The following is a 13,577-nucleotide window of genomic DNA, read 5'->3' on the forward strand; positions in this document are numbered from 1 at the left end:
ATATTCTGGAAGATTCCAAACTAGAGTGACTGGGTGGAGATCTAGGATTCAGGGTAGGGTAAGGCTTTAACAACAAAAAAGGAAAGTACAGGAAATTTTTCTTTTTTGGAGGCGGCACGGTGGGACTGTGTCTTCGCTGTGGTGATGATTAAATGACTCTATCAAAACACACAGAACTATCACCCAAAAACATGAATTTTACTATATGCAAATTTTAAAATGATAAAAACATATTTTTAATTTATCCACAAAGTGTTTTTATAGCTTTCTGTTTTGTTCTTATAGATGTCAGAATAAAAAAATTAATTAAATGTCTTTAAAATTGTACCGTAAATGAATATACCATATATTATTTTTAACTGTCCAAACTGCTGAAGAGATCAAGAAACATATTTTTAAATCAAACACAGATAAAATAATAAAATGGTTTCCCCTTATACTCTGTTTTGTCTTACATTCTTCACAAGCTAACATTAGAGCTGTTCTCTGGTTAAGGAGGCCAAGCCTTTGAGACACATTGCTAGCCTTAAAAAGTCTGAGAAGATGAATTGAAAATTTAGAAAGCTGAGTAGCTGAATTAAAAATAACTTCCCTTTGCAGATGAAACAAATGTGAAGATATTGGAAATTCATATATTTAATTCAGGCGACAGAACCCCAAATCTGAAAATAAAACTGATATATTTGGAAAGAAAATTCAAACGCAGGAGGAATAATTGTTGCCTGCTTATACTGCTCAGGCATTTTTTACAAGACCTTTTTCCTGATTTATCTTAGCACACAGAACACATACAGAATCAAATATAATTGCTTTAAAAGAGTTTGATGTACTTTCTCAAAAAAAATGCTTATAAAGTAAGCAAAAGGCAAAAAAGACAGATCAACTCTTTTCTTGTGGGAAAATAAATCACTGTTATAGGACCACAGTAATTAGATCATTCAAGTTACTTCATGCACACAAAGAATGTCTTAAATGTCTCCAGTGAAGAATGCTAGCCAAAGTCCAAGTGTGAGATTAAATATGTCCAAAAGAAATGACAAGACAGTTTTCAGTTATTTTCATGAGCTATATTTAAAAGGCCATGAAATAAATAAAATGTCTAAACACACATAAAAGGTTCTCAACATTGCTGATTTATTTATTTAAAACAGAAATAGTTAAAAACTATTTTTTGAGTAACAAGTTTGCATTCTTAAAAATTTCTTCAGCCATATGCATATAACTGTGTGAAGTGATGAGATACAGAAAAAAACTAATAAATATTCTCTACTTTGTAATTCTCCCATGGTCTCAGGAAGTCATATAATTCATAAACAAAATGATTTCAATGTAATTTTGATATCACCTATTATAGTACTCAGAGCACATAGCCAACTACATGCCTCTATCTCAGCCTTCAGCTGAATTTATTTTAAATTATTCACTGACTTAGAAAAATTTATTGAAAACATACTGAGCACTAGCTATTGTGCCAGGCATTGTGTTTTTAATCCATTTGTAGTTGCTATGCTAATACTCTAGCATGAAATATGAATTTAACAAAATTATTGAAAAACTAAGGGCAGTTTCATAACTTTCATAGGTGTTGCATAGCTGGACAAGAACTTAAAAGGTTGGGGAGGAAACATATTTAAAAATGAAGTCTCAGGTTTTGTTTAAGTTTAATTTATTCTAGTCTACTGAACAATAAAAAAAAAAAACAGTACAAAGCCTGCACATGAGTAAGTGGATTCATCTATATAATGCCATTCTATTTGTGCCAAAGGCAGTGGGAGGTTGAGAGGCTAACGGAGCTTCTGAAATGTGAGCAGCTTTACAGGTGAGAGAGCTGAAAGCTGCTTTCCTAATATTGGTTGAAGGAAAAGCCTTGTAAGTATTTTAACAAATTAACTCTAACATTAAAAAAAAAATACACTTTTATCTAAGAAATAAATAATTCCATTTTCTTTTTTCTCACTGCATCGTGAGCAGGCCTGATTGTGACCCAGCAGAGCTTCTATGGAGAGGGGACGGGAGCAGGAACTGAGTCCATATCAGGACCATTTGATTTAGTAGGGTGAATCATAAAATCTGTACTTCAGGAGAAAATGAACAATGAGTAGAAAATAAATTACGTCTCAAAGTATGAAGATGGGGTGAAAATAGAGAAACCAGTCTAAGTAGAGAGAATATCAAATTATCTTGCATAGGATAATCTAAAAGAAAGTCTAAAAGAACTCAAAAGGCGGGCCGCGGTGGCTCAGCGGGCAAAGTGCTTGCCTGCTATGCCAGAGGACCTCGGTTCGATTCCCGGCCCCAGCCCATGTAACAAAAACGGAGAAACAGAATACAATAAAAACAAGAAAATGTTTAAAGATGTTTCCCTTTCTTCCTTCCTTCCTTCCTTCTATCCTTCCTTCCTTCTCTCTGTCTTTCCTTTAAAAAAAAAAAAAAAAAAAAGAACTCAAAAAAGGAAATGTTTACATGCAGATAAGCAGTACTGTGGAACTAGGCCCCACGGTACATGACTAATGGTTCCCAAAGGTGTCCATGCACTAATCCCTGAAAACTGTGACTATACTACCTATACTGCAAAAGGGAATTGGCAGATGTGATTAAACTGAAGATTTTTTTTAGATGATGAGATTATTTTGGACAGTTTTAGATAACTGAGACCAATGTAAACTAAAGGGTTTGCATAAAACAAGGGGTAAAGGGATCAGGGTCCGAGAGAGAGGGGGAGAAATATTGGAAAATACTATATTGCTGGCTGTGACAGAGTATGAGGCCATGCCCTGAGAAGGCAGGTGGCCTCCAGAAGTTAGAAAAGGCAAGCAAACTGATTCTTCCCTAGAGATCCAGAAAGTACATGGCCTTGCTGGAAATTTGATTTTACCCCCCTGGACTAATTTTGGAATCAAAACCTCCAGAACTGTAAGATAATAAATTTGTGTTATTGAAGTTGTTAAATTGTGGTCATTTGTTATAGCAGCAACATGAATCTAATACAGGCTCTGAATGTCAATTAAATAATTTTTGTGTTTATTTTAAGAGCAAATGGGATGGGAAGGTTTACTGGATTCCAGTGACTAGAATGGCAAAGTGTGGTGCTTGGCACATCCCTTCCATAAGAAACAACTATAAAGCTGTGAAAAATGGTAAAAAATAAACAAAAAACAATATTCTAAAAATCAACCAAAGGCATACGACAAATTATGAAGTGTTTAATTAGCAAAAAACATTGACGCTCATGTCAGAACATTGGGAATTTTTGCCATATCATCCTGAGGCTTCCCACACTACTACCACTCCCTACAGGTCCATCAAAACAGTAATGCAACCAAGGCAAGACAAACGTGAAAACCAGCAGCTTCCTTACCAGAGGGAACAGACATGAGGGGAGGATGGAAAAAGTCCATTCCCACGGGCATTGTTGAAAACAAAACTGTGGGAACAAATAGATAAGCCAAATTGACTTGCAGTTCATCTGAGGTTGTGATGTAAATTAGGATAAGCAATAACCAGCAGATTAGCCAGAAATTTAACAGTGAAATATGGTAAATAAGAGAACTCTAATGGTATTTAATAAATTCTCATTTATTCTAAATGAGAAGCCTTCTTATATTTGCACAGGAGAGACCAAAGAGTATCCTAGCAACTTTCATCAACTTGGAGCAATGTGCATTCATCTTGCACATGTGCAGAACCGATAAAAGAAATCCAGGTGCAAAGTGAAAATAAGAACAGACATGTAAACAGGAGAAATTTTGCATGCATATACAAAACCATACACAGATCCATTAACAAAAGGTTGATGTTTTACTGGCTTAAGATGCTTCAGTACAACCTCTGAGCAATCATTGGATAACCACTAAGCTATGCCTACACAGTTACACTTCCGGGAAGACAATCTTAAAAACAAAACGAAAATAAGATTTTTTTAAAAGCAAGCAGAGAATCCAGTGCCCAAGTACTGTGGGTGAAACAGACTTTATATCACTAGATCAGATAAGTCACTATACTAATAAATGACAGCAAAAACAAAATGAACAACACGAGAGCAGCAACTGCAAATCTTGAGGATGGAGAATAAGATTTAAAACCTGTGAAAATGTATAATCTAGAATATTTGGTGCTTCAAAGATATTTCTTTGAAGATATTTGCAAAAACAAATACAAAACAGAAAATGGTTCCCCATGTAGAGTTTAAAAAAAATGAAGCCAATTATATTGTCTCTTATGAGGCCAACATAAGATGGGCTTAATAGAACAAGACTTAAAAATATCTACTATAAATAGGTTTAAAGTGAAAAAGGAAATGATATTTAAAGAATTAAAGGAAAGTGCAACGGCATTTACTCTTTAATTAGATAACGGCAATAAAGAGACAGAAATAAAAATGAAGAGAAAAAAATGGAAATTCTGGACTTGAAAAAACAGTGAAGTAAAGGATAATGTTTCACTAGAGAGGTTCAAGAGAAGATTTGAACAGAGTAAATAATCAGCAAAGTTGAAAATAGAACAATATAAATTATAATATCTGAAGAATAGAAAGAAGAGAGGTTAAAGAAAAATAACTAGAGCTGTGAGAGCAGTGGGACATCCTCAAGTGTGTCTATATTCATTGTTACAATGAGTGAGGCATTATTTTGATGCTGAGTGCTGATGATTGCAAGCACTCCCCCCTTGCCCTTGCCCCTTTTTTCTGACTTACACTAAATAAGCTGCTAAAACAGCCCATGTTCTCCCTCCTTTGGTAAAGATGGGATATTTAAACACACAATCCCCAGTCCACATGTGTGTACCTTCACCCTGGTCCCACTCCCTAATTACCATAAAACTTGGTTACAGCAGCCCCGGCCAACTAAAGCAGTCAAAGGAAGGTTATAGTTCCAAGCATTTGAAAAGCAGTAAGAAGAGAGATGTAGATTATCACAGATTATTATGCATTATCTTTCAGATTTAAATACATATTAAAGATAATTCACTTTATCACATATTACTCTTGACAGAAGCTGAAAATATAAAAGGGTGACAAAAACACCATTCCATTCTGTTCTTTTTCACTAGTTTTAGGTAATTGTATAAGAATATGTGCTTATTTTCCTTCATGCTTCTCTACCTTCTTGTTTGAAGTTCTTTTAGCTGTGGGATTGTAGTTTTCATCAATTTTGTAAAAGTTTTAACTATCATTTCTTCAAATATTTTTATTCCCTTCCCTTCTAGGGAGGGGCAGGGGGGCTACATTATAAATATGTTAGCATGTTTGAAGTTCTAATTCAGTTCACTATTTTTCTTTTCATTATTTTCTCTCTGTATTTCATTTTACATACTTCCTATTGCTTTATATTCAAATTTACTACTCTTACTTAACTTTTATTGTTCTCTTAATCCTTCACAGTATGTTTCTCATGACAAACACTAGTTTTCATCTCTAGGTGTTTCATTTATTTTTATGCATTCTATCTTTACCTAACATACTCAATCTTTCTTCTAGCTCCTTGAGCACATGGAAAACAGTTAAAGAGAATGCTTTTTTCTAATAATGCTAGCATACATATTGCTTCTTAGTCAACATGGATCACATTTTATACTACTTTGCATTGCTGGTAATTTTTAATTGGTAGTCATACACTGTGAATTTTTTGAGTGATGGATATTTGGTATACCTATATTCTTGAGATTTGTTCTGGGATGAATTTAAGTTACTTGGTAGCAGTCTGATCCTTTTAGATCATGTTTTCAAGCTTTGTTAGAAGAAACCAGCAAAGCATTTGATTTAGAGTTAATTATGACCCTCTCTTGAAGCACATGCTCCTGAATATTCTTCTCTATGCCCAATGAATTGTTATGATTTTCACTACGGCTGGTGGAACCAGAACCTTTTCTGCACCAGTGTGAATTTCAGAGATTATTCTTTCTATTTCTCTGGGTGATATTTTGTCTCTGATCTGAGTAGCCCTTTCATGGGCATAGGTTCATCAATATTCAGCTTAAGATTTGACCGGGGCCAGCTATATATCTCCAGAGCTTTCCCTTTGTATAGTTCTCTCGAGGATAGCTTACCACCCTGCAAAATTTAGTCACCTCAACCTTCTTGGACTCCCAGAAACATAGCCTCAACTTAGCTATTGCCAGGTTCTGCACGGTTTCCCTGTCTATGATCTGGGGCCTGGAAACTCTCTAAAGGCAATAAAATTAGGGCAATTATAAGGTTTACCACATTTGATTCCTATGTCAGGCCCCACTCTCCTTCATATCCCAATGTTCAATGTTTTATAAATTATTGTTTCTCATGTGTGGTCTGCTTTCTTAAATTTTATTAGTTATTATAGCTATGTAAATTATGAAAATATGAAATCTATGCTTTCTTTTCTTAGGTAAAGCAATGAACACATAGAGTAGGTTCAGAAATTGGATAATTAAATGGACTTTTGCTGAACTAAAATCAGTCTTTTAGGTACAGATGCAGAGCTAATCATTCTCAGCCTGAATTTTTATTCTTTTGTCCCATAGGAATTAATTTTTTATAGTTTTCTAACATTTACTTTCCTACTTATGTTTCGTCTTGTGATAACTGTCTTTATTGTAATGTTATAAAATTTCTCTACTATTTCTTCAACTAAGAGAAACCACTTTGTTAATTGCCATTGCTACTGATCCCGGCCTTAGGAAGGGCCGGATGGATCTAAGTGTTCTCCTTGGTTTCAAAATATTAAAAGCACCTAACCATATGCTTTGAGAGTCAACAAGATAAAAATGGCAACATTAAGAGATGACCTCCAAATCAAATACCTTCAGATTTTGTAGCAAAGTTCAAATGTAGTTGATTAAAGATTTTGTTTCCATGAGTTGTGTGACAGAAATGGATTATAAAAATATCCCTAAGAATCAGAAAAAGAGAATCTATGTAAAATTTTAAGAAAATACTTTGGAGGGTATACAATGATCAATAAATCCAGATGATTTCTATAAGTCAATCTTATATGCATTAGGACCCAAAGGTGGCAATTGTATGATGATTATTATTTGTTGTCATTTTTTGAAACTCAAATTGTTTGGTAACTATATAAGAACACTAATAGCAAATATATCTTTGGTTCTAAATCGATCCATTCATCTTTGAAATGCATCTTTTAAAAATCTACTAAACATCAGTTACCAAGAAGGATCATCTCTATGAAAATTGAAATTAGTGCAAAACTAGCAAAGAAACTTACTTGTTTAGAAATTACAGAGTATTCTATGTTTTACTTGATTAGTACTTCATTAGTATGTTACTTAAACTTTGAATTTTTTTCAGTATAGATCAGTTATGATTTCAAAAATTTAGGAAATACAAAGTCTGCTATCTATTAAAAACTGCTTTATTTTGGACACATGAACAATTTCTTTTAGAAGGCTTGAACCTCACACTCTTAATTTTTGTATCATGGTTCAGACAACTGCAACAGGGTCAGATAAAACCATTTTCATGCACTTTAAAATAGGTAAGCATGTGCACAAATACTATTGTGTTATCTTTTGTTTTGTTATCTTTTGTTCATGCTTCCTTCCTATAATTAGCTTTTATCTTAAAATATATTAAGGGTCAAATAATCTTTATCTATTGAACAAAATTCATACAAAGATGCACCTGATCTTTTAACCATTTTAAAGGTGACTTTTATTAAAGTGAGCTTAATTACAAGAGTCATTATTTCTAAACCAAGAAAATTCAATGCCACATTCTTCAGGGACCAAGGATAATAAATGATAACTTCTGAAAACTAGGCTACTGATAGAATATGCACATATGCCAAGAGACTAGGCATTATCAGTAAAATAGCTGTTGTATCATAAAGATGTTATAAGTCTCTTGGAAGCAAATGGGATGACAAAAGAGGTTGCATTTAAAAAGGGTGTCAGTGTCTCTAAATGGATTCTGACAATCATTTTTTGCAGATGAGAGACGCATTTTTTTGTTGTTGTTAATTTGGGACAGTGGGATACAGAGAGAGCTGTGATTGATGTAACCTTGTATTCCTTGTTGGCACATATCTGGTATAATACACTAGATTCCAAATCCAAAACCATCTGGCAACTGACAGAACAGTGCAGAGGTCAAGGACTGTTTTAGCAGAGGATACTTGCCAGCTGCCTTGTCACATTGTCTTTCATTGTATTTTTCATCTTTATTTAAAGATTTATTCTCTGTTCTATTGAGGCATCATTTTCTACTTACATAGAAACATTTGAACTACAACTAGCCTTTGTTTCATAATGCTTCATCCAGAAGCTTTGACTTTGTCGGTTGTTACCTAAGGGCAAAATAGTCATTTAGAAGATGCACAAAACACGTAAGCATGATGATATATTAATACTTCTTAGGTCAAGTACAGTAATTCTCCAAATGTCACTTTGTTAAACTACCTTTCAAAAATGCTGTAATGAAGATTTTTGTTTACCCAGCAATATGCTAAAATAAAGTGCAAACAACCAGTCAAACCCCAAGTTTCTTTCAGATATATTCAGGGCTATGAATGATAAAAAAAGAAAAAGAAGTCTGGAGTAACCAAATTAATTATTATATGAGAATGTCAAAGTCTCAGAACACAAAAGTTAAGTTACACTCTTTGGTCAGAAGTAAGATTATTTATATTTTTAAATTACTACCTTTATGCTAATTGCAACACATATGGAATTATGTATTGTTATAATCTAAGCATTACTTTCTACAGAACACAATTAGATTTATTAAAGTTATTAAATTACATTGTTTCCACATATATGAATATGAAATCAGCTTATTAATTAAGGATTATCAAGCATATTTTAATGGAATTTAATGTTTTATTTCATTTGGGAAATATTCTTTATTTAAATATTATACCTAATTGAGGTTTTTTATTAAATTATATGTTATATTATATATCTAGCCACATTCTAAAGTGACATATTAATAGTAGCAAAATATTAATGTGCATAAATAATTTTATAGCTCTTTTTCAAACTTTGCATGAATTGAATTATAGTGATTTTATGTCATGCTTTTAGTAAAGTAGTATAAAACATAATGCTAGAATCTAAATATTTCTGCTTTCATCATTAATTAAAAAAAGACGTTTCTACTATGTGTCCAGTACTGTTCTAGATTCTTATTGACCAACAATATTAAAATTATTTTTGATATAAGTAATGTATGTTTCATAATAGAAGCAGGCTGATTTCAGCAGAAAAGTGAAAATGAATATAGAAAATGATATAGAAAATCAAAAGAGAAGGCAATTCATAATTCTATTATGACAATAGTATAACTCACTTAAAAGACACAATTTAAAAGACTGGCAAACTTACTAAAATACATTGTTGGAGGAAATAAAAATTATGTCTATTCATTAAGAAATACTTATAAAATAAAAATGCATGATCTTAATATTCTTATGAAGACTATGTATTATTTATGTGTGTGTATTTGGTTTATATAATATCTGCAACCTTTAAACATGGTATGCAAATATTTTTATAAATTGGACGAGATATAAAATATTTGACAAGGCTCATTCTTTTAGGAAGAGTTGAGGCAAACCTTTTTTTTATTTCTAAATATTCATGACTTATGTTACTATCTGTGTAAAAATATTCTTATTTCTCAGGGGGATAGTCCTTTGGGAATTTAGTTAATATTGCTAAAATGTAATTTTTCATTATATAAGTATGGGGCATTATATATGTTTAGATTCTTCTAAATAAGTTATCTTAATTTCTATGAAGTATAATCAAAGGAAGGTAGTACATCTCATGATTTCAGTTTGAACCCTTGCAGAGATTTGTGTGAGTATCACAGGTAAAGTGGCCTGTTCTTTCATTCTTCCACCATGCAAAATAAGGGTGTGAATCTTGACATTGCTTCTTATTGTAGATTTGGCTTGCATTCAGCAACCTCTTGATGCCTCATCTTCCGAATTTAAAAGGACGATGTTTTGTACCTGAAATGAGATAATCAACAGAAGTCCTTAATATGGGGTCTACTAATTAAAAGTTGTTCAATAATTTTTATTTTATTATTTTTTTAACATAATATTATAATATGAAACAAAGGTAAAGTATACAAATTAGTAATTACTATTATTTAATATTTTCCTCATAACCTCAAAAATTAGAAAATATAAACAAAAATAAGACACAGACAGATTTTTTTTTCCACTGATATTAAATCCTGGCTGGCTTAGACAATTTACATTTGAAAGAATAATTTAAAAAACACACACCAAAAAACCTTTGCCTATTAATTCTAGATTCTAGAATTTAAAAATGTTTTAGAAAGCAGATTTTCCAACCCATGACATTTTAACAGGTTTTAGTGGGTGGATAAATGAGAAAAAAATCTGTTTCTGGCCAAATACTTTCCCACAAATATAGTTAGAAAAAATCCCCTCATATTATTTGATTCACATCGATTTGGCTTAGAACCTCCTCCTACGCTTGGTTCTATATTAACTCACTTTACTCTTTTTTGTACTTTGGCTTTGATGAGAGGCCAAGTCACCTTTAATATAGCTCTATTTGCATTGAGAAAATATATTTCCTATTCATTAGTAAGATTTAAGTAGCAATAAAGGCAGATTGGACATAATTTCTAAAATGCGTCTGAACATGATAATTTAGTCTAATGCAATTTTTTCAAAAAGGACAGAAAGTTGAAAGAAACCGTGTTCTAAATTGGTTTTGCATCTCCCTCAGCAGATGGACCACACTCTGGTCTATTTCAATGCCATAAATCTCTTTATGGCTCTTCTGTTTGCATTAGAACAAGGCCTATTTGACAGATGATAAAGCTGTATCAAATAATATGAATGAAACTCTCTTGCTTGTTTGATCACTGACCAGTGGAAATGAAAACAGTCTGTGCCGTAGGTGTAATTAAGATAGTTGTTATTTGATAGATTACATACTAAAACTGCTATTTTCGTGCTCTTTTTTTTTTTTAAGGTCATATTGAAGCTATTAGGAGCACATGAGCAAATACCTGAGCAAGCACTAGAAAACTCTTTTGCAATTTTTAAACTTTTTATATTTATTGTAATTTTACTTTTAAAAATTAGGATTGAGAGATGAGAACAAAAACTTATGCAAATAGATTAACAATGTGTCTATATTAGGAATGTGATTCATTTTAAATTACTTTTAAAATTTCAGAAAATGTAGTGAGATCGGATTGAAGAGACCTAAAATTTTAGCTCTTCCCTACTGTGTCACCTTTGGCAGGTTACTCCTCTGGGTGTCAGGTCATCCATAAAGGGAGGCTATTGCATAGTTGAAGCAAAGGTATTTAGTACGTTTCTTCCTTTCACCTTGTGTTGACTTTGTTTAATACATATGTGATAAGGTTAGGGTGATGTTTCACATCCTAATTTCTATCCCATGATCACCCAACAACCTAAATTATATTATTTTTAATTTACACACATTGTTAAACTTTGTGAGGTAAACTTCTATGAATTTTGCCATATAGCCACCATTTGAGTATTATACAGAATTATTCTATTGCCTTAAAATTTCCCTTTGCTTCAACTTTGCAATGCATACCTTAATCCCTAAAACCAATTATCTGTATTATTTCCAAAATGTCATATAATTGGGCCTCTTAAGACTGATTCTTTCACTTGCAATTTGCATTTAAGATACCCCCACATCTTTGTGTGGCTTAATACCTCATTCCTTTTTATTTCTGGACCATATTCCATTACATTGATGTACTTCAATTTGTTTTTGCATTCACATATAGACAGACTTGGTTGATTCCAATCACTGTAAACATTCACATGCAGGTTTTCACATGGATTTAAGTTTTCAAATAAGTTGTGTAAATAACTAGGGCCACATATGACAATTGTTGGGTCATATGGTAAGTCTACATTTAGCCGATGTTATGCCAAATTCTCTCTCTCTTTTTTTTTAGAAGTTTAACTTTTTTTTATTGTATAGTTTAACATATGTACAAAGCAAAGAAATAAAAAAAGAAATATTTTTCAAAGCACTCTTCAACAAGTGGTTACAGTATGGATCCCAGAGTTTGTCATGGGCTACCATACGATCCTCTCATGTTTTTCCTTCTAGTTACTCCAAAACACAGGAGGCTGGAAGGCTTTAATGTTTTTTGTCATCCTCAAAATCGATGTTTTTAACCTTGTGTTTTTTGTGAAAAATAAAATATATACCAAAAAAGCTATAAATTCCAAAGCACAGCACCACAATTAGTTGTAGAACATATTTCAGACTTTGACATGGGTTACAATTTCACAATTTCAGGTTTTTTAATTATAGCTGCTCTAAAATACTGGAAACTAAAAGAGACATCAATTTAATGAGTCAGCAGTCATATTTGTTTGTTAAACCCTATCTTCTATGTATAACTATATATCACCTTTGAGCTTTGTATCCTTCTCTTTAGGGGTGTTTGGGCTATGGCAATTCGAAATTTTTGACATTGGAAGGGTCTGTCACTAATATGGGGTAAGGAGATGGAACTATCTAACGTTCTAGAGATGCTGTTCAGGACTTATCTGAACCAGGGACCCATCTGGAGCTTGTAGGTTTCTGGAAAGCTACTCTAGTACATGGAAACGTTGCGGAATCTCATATATTGCCTTAGGTGTTTTTTAGGATTGGCTGGAATGGTTCTGGTTGAGGGTGGGCAGGTTATGATAGGTAGCAAGGTCTAACTGAAGCTTGCCCCAGAGTAACCTCTCGACTCTATTTGTACTCTCTCTACCACTAATACCTTATTAATTATGCTTCTTTCCCCTCTTTTAGCCAGATGAAATTGTTGATCACACAGTGCCAGGTCTGGATTCAACCCTGGGAGTCAGCTCCCACATCACCAGGGAGACTTTCACCCCTGGATGTCTTGCCCCATGTAGAGGGGAGGGCAACAATTTCACTTGCACAGTTGGGCTTAGAGAGACTGAGGCCACATCTGAGAAACAAAAGAGGTCCTCCAGAAGTAACTCTTAGACATGCCTATAGGAAGTCTATGCTTCTCTGCTACCTACATAAGCTTCACAAGAGTAAACCCCAGGATCGAGGGCATGATATATTGATGTGGGTGTCCCTAAAGTTTGACACAGTATCAGGGGATTCCCTGATGGCTTAATAGTTCCATGTTCTTTCTTCCCTCCCTCAATGGACTTTGCCAATACTTTTTGATTATCTGCTTAATGTAGTCTAGGATGTTTCCTAGCATTACATAATCTAACAGGATTAAAGGACTTCTTTCTTATTCTGTGCTCCCTGTGTTTCAGTTGTTCAAATGACTTTTACAGATAGGTTGAGTGAGGTTATGTACTATAGAAAATTTCAGCTCCAGACCAAATAAACCCTTTCTTCCATTGGTCTCAAAGAGTATGCGTGGTTCTAAAATATAGACATTGTGGCTGAGAACAGAATTCTTGGCTGAAAGGCTTTGTCTTTCAGGATCTCCAGTATATCATACCACTGCCTTCTCACCTCCAGGGTGCTAGTTGATTAGTCTAAACTCAATCTTATTTGGTTTCATTTATATGGAGTAGATTGGTTTTCTTCTTGTTTCTTTCAGGATTTTCTACTTCTTTTCAACA

This window comes from Tamandua tetradactyla, chromosome 11, assembly GCF_023851605.1.
Source record: "Tamandua tetradactyla isolate mTamTet1 chromosome 11, mTamTet1.pri, whole genome shotgun sequence".
NCBI classification, from domain to species: Eukaryota; Metazoa; Chordata; class Mammalia; order Pilosa; family Myrmecophagidae; genus Tamandua; species Tamandua tetradactyla.